Source organism: Scyliorhinus torazame, chromosome 13 (assembly GCF_047496885.1).
Source record: "Scyliorhinus torazame isolate Kashiwa2021f chromosome 13, sScyTor2.1, whole genome shotgun sequence".
In the NCBI taxonomy this organism is placed as follows: Eukaryota; Metazoa; Chordata; class Chondrichthyes; order Carcharhiniformes; family Scyliorhinidae; genus Scyliorhinus; species Scyliorhinus torazame.
The window spans coordinates 103,017,947-103,041,677 of NC_092719.1; the positions used below are offsets into that span (position 1 = coordinate 103,017,947).

At 51.6% G+C, this 23,731-nt stretch overlaps 1 protein-coding gene across 4 annotated transcripts in view; it reads right to left on the reverse strand.

Annotated features, from left to right (window-relative positions):
• cacna2d2a (calcium channel, voltage-dependent, alpha 2/delta subunit 2a) overlaps positions 1-23,731 on the reverse strand; it is a 1,719,882-nt gene that overhangs the window by 802,510 nt on the left and 893,641 nt on the right. The gene's annotated exons all lie outside the window — the stretch shown is intronic.

Genomic DNA, 23,731 nt, shown 5'->3' on the forward strand with positions numbered 1-23,731 from the left:
TCAGGGGAATAGATAGAGTAGACAGTCAGAGACCTTTTCCCCGGGTGGAACAAACCATTACAAGGGGACATAAATTTAATGTGAATGGTGGAAGATATCGGGGGGGATGTCAGAGGTAGGTTCTTTACCCAGAGATTAGTGGGGGCATGGAATGCACTGCCTGTGGAAGTAGTTGAGTCGGAAACATTAGGGACCTTCAAGCAGCTATTGGATAGGTACATGGATTACGGGAGAATGATATAGTGTAGATTAATTTGTTCTTAATGGCAGCACGGTAGCATTGTGGATAGCACAATTGCTTCACAGCTCCAGGGTCCCACCTTCAATTCCGGCTTGGGCCACTGTCTATGCGGAGTCTGCACATCCTCCCCGTGTGTGTGTGGGTTTCCTCCGGGTGCTCCGGTTTCCTCCCACAGTCCAAAGATGTGCAGGTTAGGTGATTGGCCATGATAAATTGCCCTTAGTGTCCAAAATTGCCATTAGTGTTGGGTGGAGGTGTTGACCTTGGGTAGGGTGCTCTTTCCAAGAGCTGGTGCAGACTCGATGGGCCGAATGGCCTCCTTCTGCACTGTAAATTCTATGATAATCTATGATTAATCTAGGACAGAGGTTCGGCACAACATTGTGGGCCGAAGGGCCTGTTCTGTGCTGTATTTTTCTATGTTCTATGGTGGTGCACTGCAGTATACCCCCAAGAGGGTCTCCCACTTTGTGGTGGTCTGCTGTGCCTTCCACAACCATGGAGGACCAGGGAATCCCTCATCCGAGCCCCCTTCTGATGAGACTTTGCCATCAGCTCACCCCCATTTCCCTCCTTCGCCCTCAATCCCCTCTTTCCCCCATTCCCTGACCAACCCCTGCCCCTGCCCTGTCGACTATCCTGTTCCACCCTCCAAGGGTCCGTGTAACATCACCACAGGGTGATGGGCCTGTGTCGGCACACTCAGTGGGTCAATACACAAGGCTGACCACTCGCTGTGAGGTTAGCTCTGGTGCTCTTCAGTTTATGCTAAAGTCTGACTCCTGTTTTTCTGCCGACAGTATGCTCACAGCCATCCTCTGAACAGTCTGCATTGGGGGCGTTTGATCTTGGAACACTATTCCCAAGGGGAAGAGAGCTGTGGAGGGTAACGGGGGTGGGAGTGCAGGCAGACCCGCTGTGAAGAATAACGTGACAGAGGCTTCACATGTATCAGGTATGACATGTTTTAATTGTGAACAATGGACATTTCCATCCCTTTCTCACAGCTCCTTCGCCTCCGTCGCATTTATTCCGATGATACCACTTTCCAAAATTGTGCTTCGAAAATGTGTTCCTTCTGCCTCAACCTTGATTTCCTACATACAGTTGTTGCCAGGGCCCTCAACAGTGTGCGGTCCATCTCCCGTGCCACTATCCTCGCCCCCTCCTCTCCCTCCCAGAACATTCTCACATTTCACCCCACCAGCCTCTCTATGCAAAGCATAATCCTCTGCCATTTTCGCGAACTCCAGCGTGATGCCAGCACCAAACACACCTTCCCTTCACTCCCTCTGTCAGCATTCCGCAGAGACCGTTCCCTCCGAGATAATCTAGTCCACTCCTCCACCACACCCAACACCTCTCCCATGGGACCTTCCCATGCAATCGCAGAAGGTGTAACACCTGCCCCTTTACCTCTTCCATGCTTAACATCCCAGACCCAAAACACTCATTCCAGGTTAAGCAGTGTTTCACTTGCACGTCTTCCAATTTGGTCTATTACATTCGCTGCTCCCAATGTGGTCTCCTCTATATCGGAGAGCCCAAATGCAGACTGGGTGGTCGCTTTGCTGAGCACCTTCGGTCTGTGCGCATTCAGGACCCTGACCTTCCCGCTGCTTGCCATTTTAACACAAGACCCTGCTCCCATGCCCACATGTCTGTCCTAGGCCTGCTGCAATATTCCAGTGAAGCTCTACGCAAACTGGAGGAACAACATCTTATCTTCCGGTTAGGCACACTACAGCCTTCTGGTCTCAACATCGAATTCAACAGCTTCAGATGATTAGCTCTACCCCACCTCGACCCATTTGTTTTCATCCCATTTCATTTAAACTGTTTTTTACCATTTCTTTCTCTCTTGTCTTTCTTTATATATATTCACCCCACCCCCATCTTATCCATCTTTCGTTACCCTTTCTCCCCTTTGCTTCCCCCTTCCCCTCCCCCATCTACATCTGTCACAGTTTACCCTCTGATGTAGTCCCTGCAGTTTGGCCTTTCACATCTTTTGTTCTCTCTGGGGACTGCCATTCGCACTCTTCCCCCTTGCTTTCTGTGTCTACTAGCACCCCGTTTCCCTGAGTTTCTGTGGTTGTGACTCATCTTTCATTCTCACTCCACAGTATAAGTATTTCCCACTTTTTCTGTCTTTAGCTTTGACAAAGGGTCATCTGGACTCGAAACGTCAGCTCTCTTCTCTCCCTTCAGATGCGCTGCCAGACCTGCTGAGATTTACCAGCATTTCTTTTTGGTTTCAGATTCCAGAATCCGCAGTAATTTGCTTCATCCTCTAGCCACAGATTGTGACACAACCACCCCATCCGTCAGTTCTCACTGAATGATCCTCAATCTTCTTGATCTTTCATGGTCTACTGATACATCTAGGTCTGTCCCCAGGATGCACATCAGAGGTGAAGGCAGCCTGCTGCGTTCCATGCCCTGTGGCCTTTGATGCCCTTGGTGGATGTCCACTGGAGTGCCTGGAGACAGAGGGCCCCGGTCCAACTTACTGGCATCACCTGTGCCACCCTGTTCTGCCTGCTAAGATGTGCTGGTGTAAGGGGTGGGGGGGGAAGGATTTGGAAAAAGTGGAGACTGCCATTGTCTCCTTGGTGGCAGGCTCTGCGTTGGCCTCCAGCACATCCGCCTTCCTGACGTTGCCCATAGGTACCTGGGGGACTCAGTGGGATGAAGGGGCAGCTGGAGTGAGCTCCAGAGACCTCTGTGTCATCTGGCACTGCCAGTCCTGGCACCTCCCCGTGGTCTACACCATGGTGTCGACACGCTCGGTGATGGTTCTCGGTTACTGGGCCACGCCCTGCTATGCCGGGGCAATGTCAACCTACGTCTGGGTCACGTCCCTCAAAGACAGGGACATGCTCTGCAGTGTCTCGGTAATGTCTACCTGCGTATGGGACATGCCTCTCATCGACTGGGAAATGATGTTGAGGCCCTCAGCCATGTTCGTCACAGACTGAGCCATGCCTTGGTCACCACCTCTCAAGACGCTGACCTCGTGCTGCAAACTTTCCATTGCAGTCTCTACACTAACAGTGTTGGCCTCGATCCCACGCATTGTCAGCATCATCTCCTGCTTTTGGGACTCTTCCAATCGGCTATGCGCTTGCCGGAATGTCACTGACATCCCCTCCTGAATGTCACAACCGTGTCTTAGCATCTGCATCAGCTCTATGATAACCTTATCCAGAGGCTTGACATCTGACTGGAGCCCAGCTGAATCCTGGGATCCAGCAGACCTCTGACTGCTGACCCCTTTGGATGTTCCTGCCTCCACCTGATGTGCATCAGCAACTGTGAGGTACTCACCAGATTGTCTCTCAGAAGCCTGTCCACTGATGTTGCCCATTGAGGTGTGTGTCTCTGTGCTAGTGGAAGGCAGGATTGATAGCTGTGAAGCCTCGATGGTAGACTCCTCGGAGCTCTGCTCTGAAGTGGTGACTTGGAAGGGTGGATAGGGGTGCTACTCTGGATGGCCCAGCCCCATCAGGTGGAGATCCTGAGAGAGGACATGTGGTCAGTGAGAGGTAAGGATAATTTTCTCTGACATGAACAACTCACTTGAGAAAGGTCATCTGGGTGAGGGGACAATGGATCCTCACCTATGTGGCGCAGGCCAACCTCGCTGTCAGTGACTGCTCTCTCCTTGGTCGACCTTGCGATCTCCAGGGCCCGTTCCTCATAGGGGATGAAGACTCATATCTCTGGTACTCCGCCCTACATCTTACGCCTTTCCTGTTTATTGTGGGCTATCTTCTCCTGCGGGGACAAAGAGAGGGCTCTGCTTTGTGAGTTGCGCACTTGATGGATGGGGGGAGGGGGGGGGGGTTCTATGGCAGGTGGCATGTGTGGGCACTGCCACATGGAGGTTGTGCTGGTGGGTGTGAGGTGTCATTCAGTGTTTTGTAAGGTAGGGGGGTGCGGATTGGGCAATTTGAGGTTTAGCTTATGCTTGGAGAAAGGTGGTAATTTACCATTGCTACCTGGTGGAGGTCAATGGTCTTCTTCTTACATAGGATTCTGATCCTCCTGGTCATGCTGCCCACTTTGACAGCTGCTGCCACTGCATCCCAGGCAGTATTGAGGGTACTACTGTTGCCCCCCCCCCCCCCCAAGACCCCCTAGGGGGAACATGATGTCCTGTTTCACATCCACAGCATCCAGAAGCCTGACCAGGTTGGCATCGCCAAAGTGAGGCACTGCCATGCTTGTGTGTTGTCCGGAGTGAGTGGTGAGGGAGCGCTTAAAAGCAGCTTCCCCCGGTTAGCAGCGAGCTGCTGAGGCACGAGGATGGTGAATTAGCCGGCGAGGCAGCCAGTAATGGCGGGAGGCTCGTGGGGGCTCATTTCCGGCACCAAGTGCAGTTAAATATGGGCCGCAGTCTCACCAACTTCGAGAAACCCCATCAATCGCACCCAAAATTACAATAATAATAATAATCACTTATTGTCACAAGTAGGCTTCAATGAAGTTACTGTGAAAAGCCCCTAGTCACCACATTCCGACGCCTGTTCGGGGAGGCTGGTACGGGAATTGAACCCGCGCTGCTGGTTCAAATAAGCCAGCGATTTAGCCCACTGTGCTAAACCAGCCCCTATGAAACATTTCCGCTAAATCACGCCCATAGTAGCATCATGAATGAGGCTTTCCAATAAAAGGTTTTAATTTAGTCACAACATAAAGAGATGAGAGAGGGATTTTAGTGATACAGATATTCAATTCAATAAAACAGTATTTCATAAATAATAATGGAATATTTAACCTTTGAATATTTATGAACAACACTGAGTAAGCATGTTGTATTACTTCCAATCAAACAAGTTTCATTTTGAAGATCAAAGTTCCTTGCAGAGGACTCTAAATCTGTTCTGTCTTGTGAGTAGTTTTGTCAACAGTCCAAATTAATTTTAAAGCTACATGCAAACACAAAGAAAGAGCGCATGTTTTAGAGAATATGGAAACCTGTGAGGACAGACAACGGTAATGCAATGCATCCAATTTGACAAACAATGCTACTGCCAAACTCGGTGTGAAGACCATATAATCACCAACAAATCACTATATCATCACCAACACATAATCATTTAATTACCAACACATCACCAACGTATCACTCTGACATCACCAACAGTACCATGTCATGACTTCCGGTTGCGGCTATGCCTAGGTAGGTCGCACGTTCGGCAGCTCCCGCCAGGAACGGACTTTTGGGCTCTTCAGAGGGGCTCCAACGGCAATTGTTCAACGGCTTCCAGTATGGGAAGGTGACAGCAAGGTCCCCCCCACATTATATGGATTGGACCAGGAATGGAGCGGTTAAAAAAGTGATCCTGGTGCAGCAAAAAGTGCGAGGGAGGAAAAGCAAGATGGCGGCGGGTGGAGACCAAGCAGCGTGGGCGCAGTGGTCACAGGAGCAGCAGGAGTTTCTTAAACGCTGCTTTGAGGAGCTGAGGACAGAAATGCTGGCGCCAATGAAGGCGGCAATTGAGAAGCTTGTGGAGACCCAGAAGGCCCAAGGGGCGGCGATCCGGGAGGTGTGGCAAAAAGCTTTGGAGAACAAGGACGAGACCTTGGGCCTGGCGGTGAAGGTGGAGGTGCACGAGGCGCTGCATAAGAGGTGGGCGGAAAAATTTGAGGACCTGGAGAATAGGTCGAGGAGGAAGAATCTTCGGATTCTGGGTCTCCCTGAAGGAGTGGACGGGCCCGATGCCGGGGCATATATGAGCACGATGCTCAACTCGCTGATGGGCGGGGGAGCTTTCCCGAGGCCCCTGGAGCTGGATGGGGCTCATCGGGTCCTGGCAAGGAGACCCAAAGCCAACGAGCCGCCAAGGGCTGTAGTGGTGAGGTTCCGCCGCTTTATGAACAGAGAGTGTGTCCTGAGATGGGCCAAAAAACAGCGGAGCAGCAGGTGGGAGAACACGGAGATCCGAATTTATCAGGATTGGAGTGCGGAGGTGGCTAAGAAGAGGGCTGGTTTCAACCGGGCTAAGGCGGTGCTCCATCGGAAGGGGGTGAAGTTCGGGATGCTGCAGCCAGCGCGAGTGTGGGTCACGTTCCAAGATCGGCACCACTATTTTGAAACGCCTGATGAGGCATGGAACTTCATACAGACTGAAAAGTTGGACTCAAATTGAGGGTTTGTCGTGGGGGGATGTTTACTGTGTTTACCGCGTTTGGGGAATGTTCTTTTTGTTTGGGTGCTGGGTGGGGATGGGTGAATGGATTTGATGTGGGGGCTGTGGGAGAGTGTGGGCGTCGGTGTTGGAGGGGCAGGGCCCCACGGAGGAAGAGGGGGGGTGGAGGCCCAGGGATGGGGAGTTGAGTTGGGGTAAGGCTGCAAAAAGGAGCTGTGCCAGAGGGGGCGGGGCCGGCTCAGAAAAGCGCGGGCTTTTTCCTGCGTTAGGGAAGGATGGGGGTGGGGGGGGGGGGGGGGAGGGGGGGGGGGGGGACAGCGGTGATGGAGAGGAGTGCACACTGACTGCCAAGGGGTGGGGGGATTCTCACACTGCGGGGGTCGATGGAATGGCGGGAGAGGCCGGGGTCAGCAGGAGTCAGCTGACTTACGGGAGTGTCATGGGGGGAGCAAAATGGCTAGATGAGGATCTAGCCGGGGGGGCGGAGGGGGAGGGGGGTAACTGGGTTGCAGTTGCATTGGTCAAAAGGGAGCTGGAAGTAGGAGAGGTAGTCGGGGAGGGGGTCTGCCGCCTGGGGGACTGGAGGTTGCGGGAGGCGCGGGCACGTGGCTGGCCGAGAATAGGAGATGGCTAGTCGGCAGGGGAGGGGGGGGGGGAGAGTAGCCCCCCGTTCTGGCTGATAACTTGGAATGTGAGGGGCATGAACGGGCCGGTCAAGAGGGCCCGGGTGTTCGCGCACTTAAAGGGACTGAAGGCCGACGTGGTTATGCTCCAGGAGAAACATCTGAAGGTGGCAGATCAGGTTAGGCTGAGAAAGGGATGGGTAGGGCAGGTCTTTCATTCAGGGCTGGATGCGAAGAACAGAGGGGTTGCAATACTGGTGGGGAAGCGGGTGTCGTTCGAGGCACTGAATATTGTAGTGGATAATGGAGGTCGATATGTGATGGTGAGTGGTAGGTTGCAGGGGGTGCGGGTGGTACTGGTGAACATATATGCCCCGAATTGGGATGATGCCGGATTTATGAAATGCATGCTGGGTCGGATTCCGGATCTGGAGGTAGGAAGCTTGATAATGGGGGGGGGGACTTCAACACGGTGCTAGACCCAGCACTGGACCGTTCTAGGTCCAGGACGGGTAAGAGGCCGGCTGCGGCCAAGGTGCACAGCGGGTTTATGGACCAGATGGGGGGAGTGGATCCATGGAGGTTTGCCAGGCCGCTGGCCAGGGAATTTTCCTTCTTTTCCCACATCCATAGAGCCTACTTCCGGATAGATTTTTTCATTTTGAGTAGGGCGCGAATCCCGAAAGTGGAGGGAACGGAATATTCGGCCATAGCCATCTCAGACCACGCCCCGCATTGGGTGGAGCTGGAGTTGGGGGAGGAGAGGGACCAGCACCCGCTGTGGCGCCTCGATGTGGGACTGTTGGCGGATGAGGGGGGGTGTGGGGGTGTATTGACAGATATTTGGAGGCCAACGACAACGGGGAGGTGCAGGTGGGGGTAGTCTGGGAGGCGGTGGTCAGGGGAGAGCTAATCTCCTTTAGGTCCCACAGGGAGAAGAGAGAGGGGAGGGAGAGGTTGGTGGGGGAGATTTTCAGGGTAGACAGGACGTATGCAGAGGCCCCCGAGGAGGGGCTACTTAGGGAGCGACGGAACCTCCAGACGGAATTCGACCTGTTGACCACGGGGAAAGCAGAGGCACAGTGGAGGAAAGCGCAGGGGGCGACGTATGAGTATGGGGAGAAGGCGAGTCGGATGCTGGCACATCAGCTTCGTAAGAGGGAGGCAGCGAGGGAGATTGGTGAAGTTAAGGATAGAGGGGGGAATACGATGCGGCGTGTGGTGAGAATAAACGAGGTATTTAGGGACTTCTATGGGGATCTGTACCGGTCTGAGCCCCCAGCTGGGAGGAGGGGATGCGACGACTCTAGATCAGCTGAGGTTCCCGAGGGTGGAGGAGGAGGAGGTGGCTGGTTTGGGGGCGCCGATTCGGCTGGAGGAGCTGGTTAAAGGATTGGGGAGCATGCACGCGGGGAAGGCCCTGTGGCCGGATGGGTTCCTGGTTGAATTCTACAGGAAATACGTGGACCTGCTGGGCCCGTTGCTGGTGAGGACTTTTAATAAAGCGAGGGAGGGGGGGCCCTTGCCCCCGACAATGTCCAGGGTGCTGATTTCTTTGATCTTGAAGCGGGACAAGGATCCATTGCAATGTGGGTCGTATAGACCAATCTCGCTCCTCAATGTTGATGCTAAGTTGCTGGCGAAGGTGCTGGCTACGAGAATTGAGGACTGTGTCCCGGTGGTGATTCATGAGGACCAGATGGGATTTGTGAAGGCTAGGCAGCTAAACACAAATGTCAGAGGCTCCTCAATGTGATTATCATGCCCTCGGTGGAGGGGGAAGCGGAGGTAGTGGCAGCTATGGACGCGGAGAAGGCCTTTGATCGGGTGGAGTGGGAGTATCTTTGGGAAGTGTTGCGGAGGTTTGGGTTCGGGGAGGGGTTCATCAGTTGGGCCAGGCTGCTAGATAGAGCCCCAGTGGCGAGTGTGGCTACGAACCGGCGGAGGTCGGAATACTTTCGGCTGTACCGGGGGACGAGGCAGGGGTGCCCCTTATCCCCCTTGTTGTTTGCACTGGCAATTGAGCCGCTGGCCATGGCACTGAGGGAGTCCAGGAAATGGAGGGGACTGGTCCGGGGGGGAGAGGAACACCGGGTGTCGTTGTATGCCGACGACCTGTTGTTGTATGTGTTGAGGATCCAGTGGAGGGGATGGCGGAGGTCATGCGGATCCTTCGGGAGTTTGGGGACTTTTCGGGGTATAAACTCAACGTAGGGAAGAGTGAGCTCTTTGTGGTGCATTTAGGGGATCAGGGAAGGGGATAGACAAGCTACCGCTGAAGAGGGCGGAAAGGAGCTTTTGGTACCTAGGGATCCAAGTAGCTAGGAGTTGGGGGGCACTGCACAAGCTCAATTTGACATGGTTGGTGGAGCAGATGGAGGAGGATTTTAAAAGATGGGATATGCTGCCACTCTCACTGGTGGGTAGGGTGCAGTCGGTCAAAATGACGGTCCTCCCGAGGTTTCTCTTTGTGTTCCAGTGCCTTCCCATTATGATCCCCAAGGCCTTTTTCAAACGGGTAAGCAGGGGGCATCTTGGGATTTGTGTGGGCGAATAAGACCCCGAGGGTGAAGAGAGTGTTTCTGGAGTGTAGCAGGGACAGGGACAGGGGCCGGCGCTGCCAAATTTGTGTGGCTATTATTGGGCAGCCAATGTGGCGATGATCCGTAAGTGGGTAAAGGAGGGAGAGGGGGTGGCGTGGAATAGGCTAGAGATGGCGTCCGTGTGGACACGAACCTGAGGGCGCTGGTGATGGCACCGCTGCCGCTCTCGCCGACAAGGCACACCACGAGTCCGGTGGTGGCGGCGACGCTGAAGATCTGGGGACAGTGGAGGCGACACAGGGGCGAGGTGGGAGCCTCGGTTTCGGGAAAATCATCGGTTCGTCCCGGGAAGGATGGATGGGGGTTTCGGAGCTGGCATCGGGCAGGTATTAGAAGAATGGGGGACCTGTTCATCGATGGGACGTTTGCGAGCCGAGGGGTACTGGAGGAGAAGTTTGGGCTACCCCCGGGAAACGCTTTCAGGTACATGCAAGTGAGGGCGTTTGTGAGGCGGCAGGTGAGGGAATTCCCGCTGCTTCCGGCACGTGGGATTCAGGATAGGGTGATTTTGGGTGTATGGGTTGGAGAAGGCAAGGTTTTGGCGATTTACCAGGAGCTGAAGGAAGAGGAGGAGGCCTTGGTGGAGGAGTTAAAGGGCAAGTGGGAGGAGGAGCTTGGGGAGGAGATAGATGAGGGTCTGTGGGCTGATGCCCTGAGTAGGGTTAAGTCTTCCTCCTCTTGCACCAGGCTCAGCCTAATACAGTTCAAAGTTACTCACAGAGCGCATATGACAGGGGCGAGGTTGAGTAGGTTCTTTGGGGTGGAGGACAGATGTGGGAGGTGCTCGGGGAGCCCGGCAAATTACGTCCATATGTTCTGGTCGTGCCCGGTGCTGGATGGGTTTTGGAGGGGTTTTGAGAGGACTATGTCCAAGGTGGTGAACGCCCGGGTCAAGCCGAGCTGGGGATTGGCATTATTTGGGGTATCGGACGAGCCGGGAGTGCAGGAGGCGAAAGAGTCCGGTATTCTGGCCTTTGCGTCCCTGGTAGCCTGGCGGAGGATTTTGCTACTATGGAAAGATGCGACGCACCCTTGGGTGGAAGCTTGGATCAATGACATGGCTAGGTTCATCAAGCTGGAGAGGATAAAGTTTGCCTTGTGAGGGTCTGTGCAGGGGTTCCTCAGGCGGTGGCAACCGTTCCTAGACTATCTCGCGGAGCGTTAGGAGGAGGTCAGCAGCAGCAGCCCAAGGACGGGGCTTTTGTTTTGGGGTGGCGTTTGGGTGAAGGTGGGGGGGGGTTTCCCTATTTGTGTTTTTAAATGTTATATGGGGGGTTATTGTATATGGGGGAAATCCAATGTATAATTTCTGATTGTTGTGTTCTTGTTTCTTTCCTTTTGTTGGCGGGGGGGGGGGTTGTTGAAAATTTGAATAAATATATTTTTTAAAAAACAGTACCATGGGCGAAATTCTCCGGTATCGGCGCGATGTCCGCCGACTGGCACCCAAAATGGCGCAAATCAGTTGGGCATCGCGCCGCACCAAATATGCGGAATGCTCCGCATCTTTGGGGGCCGAGCCCCAACCTTAAGGGGCTAGGCCGGCGCCGGACGAATTTCCGCCCCGCCAACCGGAGGAAAAGGCCTTTGGTGCCCCACCTGGCGGCGCGGAAATGACATCTCCGGGCGGCACATGCGCGGGAGCGTCAGCGGCCGCTGACGGCATTCCCGCGCATGCGCAGTGGAGGGAGTCTCTTCCGCCTCCGCCATGGTGGAGACCGTGGCGAAGGCGGAAGGGAAAGAGTGCCCCCACGGACAGGCCCGCCCGCGGATCGGTGGGGCCCGATCGCGTTGGAAGCAGGGAACAACTGTGGACTGTAATTCCAGGAAAAGTGTGAAAGGTGATAAGTATGCAAGGAACACATTACTAATTTCTTTAGCTTTAAGCTATAAGTTTCCGAGAAAAAGTCAGTAGTTTTTTCAGTCATTTGTTACTGTAAAATGGTTGGAACATGAAATCTTGTTGTGGCATTCTTTCAGCTAATAACTTGAATCTCTTTGATTGTTGATTATATGTTGGTGATTGTATAGCGGGTGTTTGGTGATTATGTGGTGATGTTCTGGTGATTAAATGGCAGATGTATTGGTCTGTCATTTTAGAATGATATGTTGGTGATTCTCTGGTAAAATGTTGATGATACAGGGCGAGATTCTCCGACCCCCCGCCGGGTCGGAGAATCGCCGGGGGCTGGCGTGAATCCCTCCCCCGCCTGTTGCCGAATTCTCCACCACCGGATATTCGGCGGGGGCGGGAATCGCGCCGCGCCGGTTGGCGGGGCCCCTCCCCCTGCGATGGGCCGAAGTCCCGCCGCTAAAATGTTAGCCCACAGAATCGGAGTAAAACATTCCCTCACCCTCAACAGTACAAAATACAGCAGGGATGCCTGGAAGCAGCAGTTCGAGAGGCTGCAGAGACACCAAAAACAGTGGCAAGGAACAGGAGCGGCAAACAACTCGATCAGCTAATGAAAGTGCCCCTGCACGTCAGGGTTTCACTTTGTTCGTAGGCCATCCAAGATGGCCACCATTGTCTTCCTCTTTCCAGCGTCTCCTTGTGCGATCTGTTGTAACCAGCATTCTACCCTCCCCTCCCTGCCTCCAACCTAATCCCATTCCCCCGAGCCCTTACCATCCTCTTTCCTTTCCCTGTACCCTATTATCTCCCCCTCTTATTTCCCCCCCCTTTCCCCTCACCTCTTGCGTCCCCTGGATTGCTGTTTTGCCCCCCTTCCTTCTGCCAGGCATTCTCTCCCTGTCAGATTTGCTGTGGTCCCCCCCCTCTTTTAACACACGTGTACTAGCCTGGTCACTAGCGTGGTGACTCCCCAATGGCAGCAACGCATTTTGTATTCAGACCATTTGGTTTCTCCTCGCCCCTTCCTGTTTTTGATTACCTTCGACCCTCACCCCACCCCTCAGATTGTGTAGGTTTTAAGGGAACGAATAGAAAGTCAAGGTTTAAAGTTCCTGGTTGTCTCTTACTGGTGCCTTCCAGGTCCATTCTTTTGGAGGAACTTAAATGACCTATTTGCATCCTTCCACTGGCACGGGGCTTGTAGCTTGCGGCTGCCGGAGCATTGGAAGCCGATCCTGTTTTTAGACCAACGTATGATTCTCCGCCGCATCGGGAACTCTGCTACCAGCTGCGGTTGGCAGAGAATCCACCCCAATGTTTTCAGAACTTAAGCCATTTTTTAAATCCACCTTGATAACAATCCTCCTATTTCATAAGCCTCAATTTTGTTAACCAGCCATTTATGTGCCACTTTATCAAATGCTTTCTTAAAATCTATATAGACAATATAGACTGCATTTCCTTCATCAGCCTTCTGTTAGTTAATTTTTAAAAATTGATTAGATTCGTCAAGCACAATCTGCCTTTTTCAAATCCATGCTGGAGATTCTTACTTACCTCAAACCTCTTCAAGTGCCTGTTGCCTTTTTTACCCTTCATTGTTTCTCAAACCTTAATCACCCTGGGTGTTAATCTGACCATCCTGTAATTAATGGGACTGATTTTACACCCTTCCTTGAATAAGAATATCAGTTGCCATCTTCAGTCCTCTGTATTTCCTCCACACCTAGGGAAGGTTGGAATATTATTGGAAGCTCTTCCACTATCCCCATGTCTACTTCCTTCAGCAACTCGGAACGCAAACCATCCGGAGCTAAGCATAGCCAGTTCTGAAGAGGAGGCTTATTTAGCTTAAAACGCTAATTCTGTTTCTCACTTCATAGTTGGTGCCAGAGCTGTTGAGTACTTTCAGAACTTTCTGTTTTTATTTTAGATTTCCAGTATCTGCAGTATTTTGCTTTTATCTAAATTCAGCCAGCCTTTCCAGCACCACCTGACCCTCAATTTTCACCCCATCTGTTATCTCTACCACAGTGATATGAGGCGTGAGTTGGAATTAATGGGTCTTTTTCAAATGACTAGTGGGGTGCCTTAGGGATTACTGCTATGGCTGTCATGATATCCACATCAGCATATCACGGTGCAATCACACACACACTGATGGACAGGTAGTTGGACCAACCAACACACACACAACATCGCAGCCAATCATCAGTGAGAGCACACGCACTACAAGACAGGGAACACCACAGTTCCCGCTCATTCTACCAGGAGATAGCTCAGAGCACAGAGCTCACAGCGTGCCACTCAGACATACACCATGTGCTGAGTGCCTCACTAAGATAGTGCTAGGGCTGGGTCCACAGGTTAGCTGGTGAAGTACGAACCACAGCCAGAAGTTAATAGTTATTATTGTACAGAATAATAAAACAGAGTTGTACCATCTACAACCGTGTTGGTTTGTTTGTGTATCGGAACACCCAACACGACATGATACCAGGACTGGAAACTCGCCAGCGACTGTGAGACCTACCTGCACCTCTTCAGAAACCCGCCATCCTGCACCATGGAAACCATCAGCCCGCCGCAGCCGCTCCGGATCGCTGGAAATCTTGGCGTCAACTGGAAGTTGTTTGAACAGCGCTTCCAACTCTTCCTAGAAGCCACAGACAGGGAGCATCAATCGGACACCAGGAAGATCGCCCTCCTCCTCTCCACGGCGGGGCAACATGCCATCCACATCTACAACTCCCTGGCATTCGCGGAAGACGAGGACAAGACGAAGTACAAGACGGTCCTTCTAAAATTTGAGGAACACTTCAGCGTGGAAGTTAATGAGAGCTTCGAGAGGTACCTCTTCCAGCAGCGCCTGCAGGGTAAGGATGAGCCTTTTCAATCTTATTTGACACACCTCCGTATCCTCGCGCAGTCCTACGGCTATGAGGCCACCTCCGACTCCATGATTCGGGATCAGATAGTTTTTGGGGTCACCTCGGACACCCTACACCAGCAGCTCCTCAAAATAAAGTGCCTCACCCTAGCCACCCCCATGCTTTATTAAACATTATTACCAGTGCAGATATACTCACATCAATGGGCTTTGTTACATATAGAGAACTAGTGGCACAATCTGGTCAGCACTGCACAGGAGGAGGCCTTCAAAGAGGAGGTGATTCAGGTACACATTTCCGTGAAGGGAAAAGGTACAGCATTCAAAGCTATCTATGGATGACTAAAATGGGACAGTAAAAGGAGGTTTATGATAATTGCAATGTTCATAATATACCATGGAGATCCAAGCTGAACATAGAAAGTACAGATGAGACCTCAAAGGGAATGTTATGATCTCTTAAGAGGTCGATAACTTCGAAAAAAGACACTTCAATTTCTCGTGACTGACTGAAAGAATCACACGAAGTTCGAGTTTTAAGATTTTTACTGTAATGAACAAACCAAAGACAACATTAACTAGACACTCCTTCCGTAGGCAATTTATACACTAAACTACAGGAAGGTTTTTCCATTTAACTTTTAAAACAACTGAAAATCCCCAACCGTGGTCATAATTTACACTGCCCCAAAGTAGGCACTTAATTCTCCTGGAACCATTCAAAAGTTATTCTCAGCTCCCAGCCAGGAAACAGCGTCCCAGAACTGACTTTCGCTGTGACAGTTGCACGAGGGATTTCTTCCCACTCGCCCAAGCCAGGCAAATTTTCCGTCTCTAAATTTTTGTGTGAAGAAATTTCTCCTCATCTCAGTCCTAAATTGCCTACCCTGTATCTTGAGAATATGACTCCTTGTTCTAGGCCCTCCAGCCAGAGGAAACAACATCCTTGCATCAGTTCTGTGCAGTCCTGTCAGAATTTTATACATTTCAATTAGGTCCCCTCTCATTCGTTTCAGATCTTATGCATTTGAACATGGACCGCTTCAGTATCTGAGGAGTCAGAACAGTGCTGATCATTGTGCAATCATCAGTGAGCATCCCCACTTCTGACATCATGATGGAAGGAAGGTCATTGATTAAGTAGCTGAAGATGGTTGGGCCGAGGGTGTAGGCTGAGGAACACCTGCAGCGATGTCCTGGAACTGAGGTGATTGACCTCCACCAAACACAACCATCTTGCTTTGTACTAGGTATAACTCCAAGCAGGGGCGAGTTTTTCTACTGATATCCATTGGTTCCAGTTTTGCTAGGGCTTGTTGATGTCACACTCGGTCAAATAGTGTCTTGATGTCAAGTTAGTCACTCTCATCTCACCTTTAGGATTCAGCTCTTTTTACATGTTTGAACCAAGGCTGACATGAGGTCAGAAGCTGAATTATCATCACGGAACGCAAGCTGGACATCAGTGAATACGTTATTGCTATGAAAGTATCACTTGATAGCACTATTGATGACCCTTTCCATTAGTTTACTGATGATTGAGAGTGGACAGGTGGGGTGGTAATTGGCCGGTTTGGCATTGTCCTGCTTTTTGTGTACGGAACATACCTAGGCGATTTTCTGAATTGTTGGGTAGATTCCAGTGTTGTACCTGTACTGGAACAATGTGGCTGGGGCGCAAGTTCTGTAGCACAGGTCTTCAGTACTATTACTGGAATATTGTCAGGACCCACAGCCGTTGCAGTATCCAGTGCCTTCAGCATTTCTTGCTATCACGTGGAGTGAATCAAATTGGCATCTCTGATACTGGGGTATCCAGAAGATACCTTGATGGATCATACACCCAGCACTTCTGGCTGAAGATTGTTGAAAATACTCCAGCCTTGTCTTTTTTTCATATTGAAGTTCTGGGCTTTTCCATCACAGAGGATGAGGACATTTCTGGAACCTCCTCCTCCAATGAATTGTTTAATTGTCCACCACCATTCATGGCTAGATGTGGGCTGCAGAGTTTAGATCTGATCCATTGGTTGTGGAATCTCTTAGCTCTGTCTATCACATGCTGCTTATGTTTTTGGGCATGCAAGTAGTTGTGTGTTGTAGTTTCACCAGGTTCACCTAGGTATGCCTGGTGATGCTTCAGGCATGGCCTCCTCCACTCTTCATTGACAGGGTTGATCCTGGTGATTTTAAAGTGGGGGATATGTAGGTCCACGAGGTTACGAATTGTGGTTGAGTATAATTCTGCTGTTGCAGGTGGCCTACGTTTAGTATGGTGGTCGTGTCACGCAACAGAATGGAGGGTATCCTCAATGTGTCATCTATGGTCTGTGTGATGGTAACTCCTGTCATGGGTACTGTCATGGACAGATGCATCTGCAGTAGGCAGGTTGATAAGGATGAGGCCAAGTATATATGGGGTTTGAGTTGAATAACAAAAAGTAGAAGTCAGAATTCCAGTATTATTCACATACAGGAGTTGCAATGGATGTCTATTTTTAAATGTCAATTAATTATGCAATGACTTAATAGTCAACTGTTGTCATGAGAACGTTGCTTTAAGAAATGTTTGGCTGCTCATATTACTGCAGTGATGTCAGAGTGTGGGTGGAGCTGGGCTGTCTGTCAGTTTTTTACTTTCATTTTAGGCTGTTTGCTGCAGGGTGTGTTTTAGTTTCATTTTCAGTGTTGGAGCTGAAGCCAGACAGAGCAGGTGTACTGTTGATCTCTCTGCCATGAAAAGACTATCTCTTGATCATTTGATGAATTCAGAATTATAAATGTCCTCAGTAGTGAATGGAAACCTAATGTGCTTCTGTTCAAAGGTGTTTCTTTTGTCTTCTGGGTGTTGTTTGGGAAGTTATTAAGGATTACTTAGTGTTGTATTCTTTCGGGGTTGTATTTGAATTGATGGTTGCTAAGATGTTCACTATGTTTTAAAAAGGTTAACTTGAGTTCATAGAATAAACATTGTTTTGCTTAAAAAAATGCTTTTCCATTTCTGCTGTACCACACCTGTAGATTGTGCTCCCCATACCACAATCTAGTAAAAGCTGTGGGTCAGGTGAACTCCATGATACACTTTGAGGTTCTCTAAACCCTGGCCCATAACAAATTTTGGGCTCGTCCGGGGTAAAATCTATCTATTGAATTGGCTTAGTGAACTTAAAGACAGTGAGGGGTGAGCATATTGTGGTGCTTTTCAGGTGTGGTATTCTAGTTTAAGTGGGGAGTGTGTTGTGGTCAATGGCTCTTTCAGAGGCTCTGAAGTTTTTGGGGGTGGAGACGGTCACACGCAGTACCTTATGGACAGAGACTAAAAGCAGACTGTTAGATTTGGCAAAAAACATTGCAGTTAACATTACCTGACAAAATTTGAAAAGATGAGGTAATTATGGTGGTGGCTAAGCATTTAAAGTTGCCTGAGATACATTTTGACTCATTGGAAATGGCAAAAATTCAGTTACAAATTAAACAAATGGAAAATGAGAAAAAATTAAAGCAGCTTGATTATGAGAGAGAGGAAAAAGAAAGAGCGAGAGAAAGAGATAGGGAGGAAAAGGAAAGAGAGAGAGAGGGAAAAAAGAGAGAGAGGAAAAAAGAGAGAGGAAAAAGAAAAGGAGAGAGAAGAAAGGAAAGAATAGCCCTAGCAGAACAAAAAGAAAGAGAAAGGGAGATACAGATCAGGGAAAAAGATAAAGAGAGAGAGTTTGAACTTCAGAAAATGGCCATGAAACATGACAGTCAGTTAAAATTGGCAGAGGTAAAGGGAAACGTACAGTAGGATGATAGTGATGAGGTTAGTGAGAAAGAGCGTCAAAGTCGAAGGCTTGATGGCAATCTATCTAAATATGTCCAAGCATTGCCAAGGTTTGACGAGAAGGAGGTAGAAGCCTTTTTCATTTCATTTGAGAAGGAATCTAAACAAATGAAATGGCCTCAGGACATGTGGGTATTACTGATTTAAACAAAGCTGGTAGGTAGGGCTAGTGAAGTGTTTGCATCACTACCGGAGGAGGTATCTTGTCTAAACCCTGGCCCATAACACTGTCAATAGCACTCTTGGCATTCAGTTTGCTCTGGCAGTGTCAACACCTATCACAAATTCAACTCAATGATAAATATTTCCTGCTAGTGGACTTTCAACACTATTCGAGCCAGTTATTAAGGAATAAGTAAGTTAACCATTTCATGACTTTTTATTCTTTATGCAAGGACCTGTATGTGTCACAATTGGATCATGTAACATTAGTGTTGACGTTTCAGGCAATACAAAGCCCGTTGTTGTATTTTTAAAAACTCATTTATGGGATATGGCATCGCTGGTGAGACTAGTTTTATTGCCTATCCCAAGTTGCCCTTGCGTAGGTGGTGGTGAGCTACTTCTTGAACCGCTGCAGTCCCTGAGGTGTAGGCACACCCACAATGCTGTTAGGGAGGGACTTCCAGGATTTTGACCCAGAGACAGCATCAGGAAAAAAATCAATTTAGGAGGGAAAGTGGAAGTTTTACCGCTGTCCCTCCCTTGGCAACATCAGCCAAAAGTACCACATTAGTTTTCACATATATATCCAACTCAAAATCACCACCACCTCTCTTGACTACTTCATTGGTGCTAAATGATCATCTGCTTATCTGATATCCTGAATTGGATGAGCAGGAATTCCCTCCAATTAAATTTTGTGACAACTATTGTTTTTAGTCGCTGCTCTAAACTCCGTTCTGTAATTACACACTCCATCCCTCTCCTTGGAAACAGTCTACGGTTAAACCAGTCTGTTTGTAATTTTGACCAAGGGATGAGCTTTTGACCATAGATTCACACCATCATTAAGTCTTTCTATTTTCAGCTCCATAATACCACTCAACTTTGAAAAAATATTTTTTATTGGAAATTTTGCACTTAATATCAAAACTTTTCTGAACAATATAAAAACAATAATAATAACCAAAAGAAGATCAACCACAAGTATCACAAGTTGCCACCGCATCTGTGACAATAGTCTTGGTTCTATCATTTCCTTACATTATTTACATTAGTGTATATCATGTATTTTTTAAATTGGGATTTTTAATGTTTAATAATAAGAATTGTACACAATTTTACATTCGTATTTACAATTACCACCAGAATGAGTCCAGTTCCTCTCTTGAGTTTTCGAGGGAGGTTAGGATGGTGCGCCTTCCTGGTTTGTGGGAGATATTTATGTCCCCTCCTGCGTATGGCCTTCTTCCCCGTTTCTCCTCTGGTATACTTGAGCTCCCTTTCATCCCAGCGGTGCTCCTTGCCCCCCTTGCTACCTCCTTCTCTTCCTGTCCATCCCCCCTACCAATGCCCAATGAAATCCCCATCAGCTACTATCCTCCCACGTACTAGTTAGTTGCTGGCCACAAACAGGTTTACAAACTTCTTCCACATGTCATGAAATCTTTCCTCGAACCCACTTGTCACAAATTTTATTTTCCCCAGTTTCAGGAACTCGGCCAGGTCTGATAGCCACTCCGAGGCCCTGGGTGGCGCAACCGACTTCCATCTTGGCAGATATTTCCACCTGGCAATCAGTGAGGCGAAGACCAGGGTGTCCATCCCCTTCCCTGCCCAGAGCTTTGGATGCTCTGATACCTCGAAGACCGCCACAGATGGGCAAGGCTCCATCTCAACCCCCACAACGTTGGACAACGTTGGTTTTTGAAGAATAAAGGGATTAAGGGTTATGGTGTTCGGGCCGGAAAGTGGAGCTGAGTTCACAAAAGATCAGCCATGATCTCATTGAATGGTGGAGCAGGCTCGAGGTGCCAGATGGCCTACTCCTGCTCCTCGTTCTTATGTTCTTTGTAGGTTCCTCTTCACTTCCTCCACTAGGCTGGAGAGGTTCCATTTGTGGAGCCTCGTCCAATTATGGGCCATTTGTATCCCCAGGTACCTGAACGTTTTTTGGGTCACTTTGAACAGTAGTTCTTTCAGTTCTGCTCCTCCCTCTCCGGGTTTCACCAGGAAGATTTTGATCTTTCCCAGGTTGAGTTTGTAACCTGAGAAAGAACGAACTCCCCAAGGAGTGCAGTTTATTTCCCATGCTGGCGAGGGAGTTCGACATCTATAGGAGCAGGTCGCCGCATAGAGCGAGATTCTATGCTCTCTGTCCCCTCTCCAACTGCTCATCCACCACTCCGCCGATCTAAGGGCGATGCCAGTGGTTTGATTGCCAGTGCAAACACGTGCGGCGACAACATGCATCCCTGCCTCGTTCCCAGATGCAGCCTAAAGTATTTGGAGCTGGTGGAGTTCATCCGTACGCTCGTTGTAGGAGAGCTGTATAGGAGTTTCACCCACGTGGTGAACCATGCTGCAAACCCAAACTATTCAAGCACCTCTATGAGGTATCTCCATTCTCCTCGATCAAAGGCTTTCTCAGCGTCCAAAGAGACAATCACTTCTGGGGGCCTCTCCCCGGATGGGGTCATTATTACATTCAGCAGGCATCTGATGTTCGCTGTTAATTGTCTGATCCTGACAAACCAGGACTGATCTTCTGCGATCACTTCTGGCAGGCAGCTCTCCTGGGGCAAAATTCTCCGTTATCGGCGGAACGTCCGCCGATCGGCGCAAATCCGACTTGCGTCACGTCGGAAAAATGGGTCGAAAGTCTCCGGCCCGAAATGGACTAGCAGCGACGTAACAGGATCCGCGCTTGCGCAGTGGTTCACGCTGTGCAGCGTCATACGCGCCGCACGGCGTGACGGCTCAAAAGGCCGCGCTGATCCCCCCCACCCGACCGGAACACCCGACTGGATAGCTGGCCGCCGCTCAGCCCCAAGGTTCGAGTCCCGGGACGTGGAGGCGCTCCTGGACGCAGTGGAGCAGAGGAGGGACGCCCTGTATCCCGGGCACGGCCGCAGAGTTGCCCCACGCCACGGCCGGCGTCTGTGGAGGGAAGTGGCAGAGGCCGTCACCGCTGCGGCCCTGACACCACGGACAGGCACCCAGTGCCACAAGAAGGTGAACGACCTCGTCAGAGCAGGCAGGGTGAGCCTCCCTCATATCCCCCCTCCCCCATATCCCCCCCCCCATATCCCCCTCCCCATATCCCCCCTCCCCCATATCCCCCCTCCCCCATATCCCCCCTCCCCCATATCCCCCTCCCCCATATCCCCCCTCCCCATATCCCCCCTCCCCCATATCCCCCCCATCCCCCAAATCCCCAAGTGAATCCAGCCCTAACCTTAACCTCTGCAATGCACGTGCAACCGATGGCGTGCATTCATATACCTGCCTAACAGTGTTGCCTTTTACCCCTGCCACCCCCCCCCCCACAGGAGAAGCGCGCACACAACAATAGGGAGCATGTGAGGACTGGAGGAGGCCCCGCTGATGAGAGGCCACTGACCGAACACCAGGAGAGGGCCCTGGAACTGGCTGGCGGACCTGACGACCGGGAGGTTGCTGATGCAGAGGTCGGGGGCGTACTAGCAAGTGAGCCACCGACAGCCCGTCCCCATATCTCCCCTCCCCTATATCCCCCTCCCCCATATCACCTGATCACTGCCTGATGTCTAACCATGCATGCTTCATTGTGTATCGCAGGACCAAACGTCCAGGCACCCATCCCCGCAGATGCAGACCGCCCGCAGGATGCCCCTCGGAGGCCACGGGAGACGGAGAGACACGGACCCTCCAGCATGTGTTGCCCGCAGGATGCCCCTCGCACACCACGGGACACGGAGAGACATGGACCCTCCAGCATGCGACGCCCGCAGGATGCCCCTCGCACACCACGGGACACGGAGAGACATGGACCCTCCAGCATGCGACGCCCGCAGGATGCCTCTCGGAGGCCACGGGAGACGGAGAGACCCGGACCCTCCAGCATGCGACGCCCGCACGATTCCCCTCGGAGGCCACGGGAGACGGAGAGACCCGGACCCTCCAGCATGCAACGCCCGCACGATGCCCCTCGCACACCACGGGACACGGAGAGGCCTGGAGCAACAGGGAGACGACACCCCCGTCACGTGCGGGAGCGACCACCCAGCGACGAGGGGGGCAGCCACAGGCCCCCATCACATCCGAGCCAGGACACCACTACCCAGGACACCACTACCCAGGACACCACTACCCAGGACACCACTACCCAGGTCACCACTACCCAGGACACCACTACCCGGGACAGCACTGCCCAGGAAGACGAAATACCGGACAGTGACTCAGAGTGGATGGGTGGAGACGAACCCCCACCCCAAAGTGCCATGGACTCAGAGTGGGACGAAGAGCACGACACAACGCCACTGCTGTCACCAACACCCTCCACCATCGCAGAAACACTCACCACGGTTGGGCACTTTAGTGATGAGGCGTCTGCTACACTCACTGGTGCGCACAACACAGCCGTCCCGGTACAGCAGGTAGAGGTAGGAGCAGCAGAGGGGCCGGGCGGTCGGAGGGCAGCCCAGCCCAAGCGAACATCTGTCGCCCAGATGGATCCCGGGGGGTTCCTGGAGTTACCACACCCACACATAGATCCGATGCAACCACCGACCCGGAGACGAGCGAAGAGGGTGACGGCCGGCTTGCGGCGGCTGCAGTCGCAGGTGGAGGAGTCCACCCGCGTCCAGGAGCTGGGAGTGGTGCCGGTCATGCGTGCCACCCAGGCCGACACTGCACGGGTGGCGTCCACGGTGGAGGCAATGGGTGCGACGGTGTCAGACATGGGGAACGGTTTGCGAGGCCTGGGGCTTTCCGTGCAGGCGGCGTCTGTGGCCCAGGACATGGCTGCCCTCTCACAGGAGGCCATGAGCCAGTGCCAGCGCCAGATGGCAGAGGCGCTCAACGCCATAGCCCAGTCTCTGCAGGCCATGGCCCAGTCTCAGCAGGCCATGGCCCAGTCTCTGCAGGCCATCGCTGAGGGCATCGGCGCCAGTGGCCATGTGCGAGCCGGCGTCGCACTGTCACAGACAGGGTTTGCCAACCCCCTGGGCTCCATGGTTGCAAACATGCAGAACCCTGTCGATACCAGCATGGGCCTCCAGGACTGGCAGCGCCAGATGTCGGGGGGGCGTCGGATGGCCAGTCCGTTCGCATCCCCCACCCATGTAGAGGCCTGGGGGCCATCGGGCACCCCGAGGGAGGAGGAGGTGGTGTGGTCCGTCCCGGCTCCCCCTGTAGGGGAGGTCCCGGTACACCGCGACACCTCGGACTCCCCCCCTTCCGTCCCAGGTGCATCAGGTGGGCAACGGGCAGGACAGGCTGGCAGCTCGCCATCCCAGTCGCCCGGGCCGCAGCCTGGCCCATCTAGGCCAGGACGCCCCAGGAAACGGCCGCCAAAGGGATCCAGTGTCAGAGGGCAGGAATCACAGGAGTCCACCT